This window comes from Hyaena hyaena, unplaced genomic scaffold (genome assembly GCF_003009895.1).
Source record: "Hyaena hyaena isolate Hyena2069 unplaced genomic scaffold, ASM300989v1 scaffold_340, whole genome shotgun sequence".
Lineage (NCBI taxonomy): Eukaryota > Metazoa > Chordata > Mammalia > Carnivora > Hyaenidae > Hyaena > Hyaena hyaena.
Window position 1 is genome coordinate 166,568 of NW_024080972.1, and position 4,405 is coordinate 170,972.

The following is a 4,405-nucleotide window of genomic DNA, read 5'->3' on the forward strand; positions in this document are numbered from 1 at the left end:
ATCCGTTTCTCATTCTTTGACCCACCATTTCTAATCTAGCCCTCACAGAAATGTTCTAGTTGGATAATACTGTTTGTAAAAGTACATGATTGGAAAGCACCTAAATGCTCATTGGGAAAGTACTGGTGAAATAAATTATGATAATTGACTTTTGCTGCCATCAAACAGAATAAGATTCTCTATATGAATAATATAGGATCATGTAAACATTTATATTTTAATGTAAAAATTAACACAAGGAAACCAAACATATGTTATTCAAATTATTATTATTACTATAATTCAAATTACTCAAAACATGTGCAAAATGAAAAGTAAGTCTTCCTTCTATCCCGGGGCCTAAGTTCCCAGGTGTCTTCCTGAGAAATGTCCATTATTAAGTGTTATTTATGAGGTGTTCTAGACATAATCTATACATGTATAGGTATATATGTATATATGGCTAAGAAAATAGTGTTAACTTATTCCTATGTTTTGTCATTGGCTATTATACACAATCTTTTAGTAGAGTGATTTTATGGTCATTTATGGAATGACCAAATGAGTTTCCTTAATTTTCAAATGATTTAGTTATTAAAACAGTTAAAATTAAAGGCCAATTTTGAGAAATAAGGGTAGTGACCAAGTAAAAAATAGCAGGGAAGATTTACACTTGAATATTATTACACTAAAGTAGATTTCATTCTAGAAAGCAAGATACCAGGCCATAAAACCAGCCATCCAATACAGAAATGAGGACACTCATGACAAATTGAAACAGAAATTATGAAACCTAATAAAAAGTTTTATTATGTCTTACTTGCTATATATTCTCATGAAATACCTGATCTTAACTTATATAAGTTAGATATCTCCAATTAATATTTGTTTTTAATATAGTCACACACTCAGAAAGACAAACAATATCACATGAAAAGGTATAACTATTTCTTTTATTAATCTGGATTAGTTACATCTGAAGAAATGATATATATAGTTTATATTTGTCACATCAGAATTTTTAAACGAATCAGGTAGTATAAAAAGAAATAGCCAATATTTTTAAAAATCTGTATCTGGATTAAAAGGTATCTTTTTTGTCGCTAGAAAAATACATTCTAAATAAAATGATAATCCTACTTTGAAAAACTATAAAATGCAGCCACAGAAATATATTTTGTCATGCACAGTAGATACTTAAATAATATAAAAATAAAATTTTAATGGATTAGAATAGCTTCTACACACTGAATGGCCCTTTTTTTAATTAGAAAGAGAAAATAAAATAGATATTTCATTTAGGATATTTCAGTTTTTTTGTGTCTACTACTTAAAACTCAACTCTACAGAATATATTTTTGCCCTACATGCATACAATGCAGAGAAAAATACCATAATTTAACCATTGAGGTTCTTTTAAAAAGGCAATAATTGCATTGCCTTAAATCAGTAACTGTGAATTAAAAATAAAGGAAAAAATTGCCAATATATTTTTTTTCATAATAACACAAAGACTTAGTGTCTCCCCTAAAGAACTAATGGGTCAAGTTACTGTTAATGCTTTAAGTCTGCTAAAATGCATATTTATATATGAAATGCATGAGCATTATTTACCATGTTATAGAAACAATTTTTAAAATGGTTGCAGCCTTCAAAATTTAGCATTTCAACTAAAAAATTCAGTAGGGGCAAAGAGGTAAAGAGGTTGATTGGAGGGAGTATGGTTAACAAGATAGAAGACAAAGTGATAAAACAAAAAAATATATATTGGGGGAGTGAAGTTGAGTAAGTCCATAAATAAATATAAGCTAAGCCCTAATAAAAGTGCTCCTCTATGAAAAGTACACCTAAAATAGTTGTGGGCTCAGAGCTATTACAATTGATTGAATTGAATAAATGTTTCATAGAAGAAATAACATGTTAACAAGACAAAATGTGTACACTTCAGTGTATGGCAGATGGAAGGAAAAAGACATATTCCAAGAGGGAGAATGAAAAAGGCACAGTCTATGAAAATCTGAGTTGTTACAAGAAGGAAGAATAGTCAGCTTTGGTACGTATGCTACTTCTTAGCTGCATATACCATTTTCATAGTTAATCTGTCAGGTTACTCAATAATTTATAAACCCTTTATTTTAAAGATTCTCTATATAATTAAAACACTGACATTTCTATCAACATTTCTGTACTTATAATTCAAATTCTCAATTTATAAAGGAGAGTTGAGTCTCCAGAGACGAGAGCATTTAGTTTAGTATTTTTATTTGTATTAATATATTACTCTAAATTAGAGGCACACCATGGTAGCTGATGATTTAATATTGTGGTGAATCAAAAGCACAAATACATTTGTATAACTAAAGAACAGCTAGAAATTCTAAAGTGAATTTAAATCAATGGTTCTGCTTTCTGACAAGAATTTTTAACATAAATTATTGTAAAAATATAGCAGTGTAATTCTTAGAATGTATCACTGTGCTTAACTATATAAAAGCAGAATTCAAAGATTCTAAAATGAAATGGTCTGTCCGGTACTATTTCTTATCAGAACCTCTTTTGAATTCAGACATTAGTCAAATTATATAGCAGATTAAGTAATGTTTTGGGTTTTTTTCATTACTTTCTCACTGAAGAGTTATCCAAAGAGACTGCTTTCACTTTTAGAGAACAACATTGCAGTTGATTTATCACTGATGACTATCTTCTGAATTTAATCTCCGGGAGTGAACAGTGAATGTATCAATAATTTGCCTTATTTGCTGGTTGATTTAACTGGATTTCTGGAAATCTCTCTTTCTCAGATGACTATTCCATTACTTGCTTTTTTTTTTTTTTCAATTAAACCCATGTTAGCATTATTATTTACTCTATTATCACTCTATTTTCCTTGGAATGGAAATTTGTACTTTCTTTACCAGCCAACTTCAACTAAGGCCTTTAGTATTATCTTGGTGCGAAAAATGATAGCACAGGTGCTCCCCAAAAGTGAAAATACTAAAATATTGTAAGTATCTTCCCAAAGATTGGTGAAAAGTCTAGGGAATGGAGTAATAAAAAAGTAGATTAAGAAACTGAATTAAAACATGCACTACAGTAAGCATGGGAATTAAAGGGAGGAAATAAGAAATACTGGATCTTTACCAATATCCACATATTAAAACTAAGTAAGATAATATTCTCACTTACATCCTCACATACAGGAAAAGTGTCAGGTAAAAAAAAAAATAAACTGCAATGGTATTTATCTGACAGTACAATAAAAGAATACAACTAATTGTTTCAATAGGATTACATCATGTGTTTACTAGCAAGAAGCAAGGAAGGGAAAGAGAGAGAAAAAAAAAAACAAAACAACAACTTCCTAACTAAAAACCAGGTAAAACCAAACCTAGTCTGGTACTATAATGAGTGTCACTCAGGGTATGATCTAAATAAGCCATTTAATTTGTTGGATATTTACCAGCATCCTTGGGGGAGTGGGGTTAGAACTAGTCCTTTTTTTTTTTTTTTTTTTTTTTTTAGTTGGCATCTTAGATGAACTCCTACACACACAATCTGAATTCTAGTGTACTAGAATTAAGTAGTTTTGTCCATGTGAGTTCCTCTCTGTAGGTTCAGAAACAAAATGCTAATACTTATGGCATAGAGACCTCTATTTTACCCACACAAAGGACCCCAAGTTGCCTGTCATTGACTCATTGACTTTTGCAGACAGGGCATACAGAAACAAGACTGTGGCCCTGTGATGTTCTCGGTAACCTCACTCACAAAACAAACCTGCACAGATTATTTGTTTGATCAGATTTGCTTTGTCAGAGAAAGGCCATGCATATTTTAATTTTAATAATTTTAGGCTTTAGAAAAACGCTATTGTAATGCAGCACTTGGCCCTCTCATCTATACCCCCATACAATCCACTGCTAGAATTTGTACATGTGCCAACGGCAGCCCTTCCCACCTCCTGTTTTCTCGGTTTACACAAGTAGAGAGGTTGAGAAAGTGACAGAGATAGTGTACATTCTAAGTATCAATGAGAAAAACCAAGCCTTGTATTAGTACACTTACAATACAATAGCTTTCATGTACTTTACAGATTTAAAAATTCCAATGATAGGCCTTTGAAAAAATATATTACAGCACATTTTCATTTTACTTGTTCATGTGTACAGTCTCAATATACTGACTGTACTATAAGAATTAGTTTTGTATAAATCGTTTCCCACAGAAGCTATAAAAGATTATATTTCCCATCAAACCGTTTCTGATATACACCTGCAAGCTATTTGTGTTGTATTCCTAATAAACAGCTCATCATCTAAACTTGTAATCAGGAGGTCACTTTAGAAATCTTAAATCAAAAATAAACTTAAAAATTTCTCTAGCTTTTATTAACTTCCGAATAGCTAACATAAATTGCATCATTTTT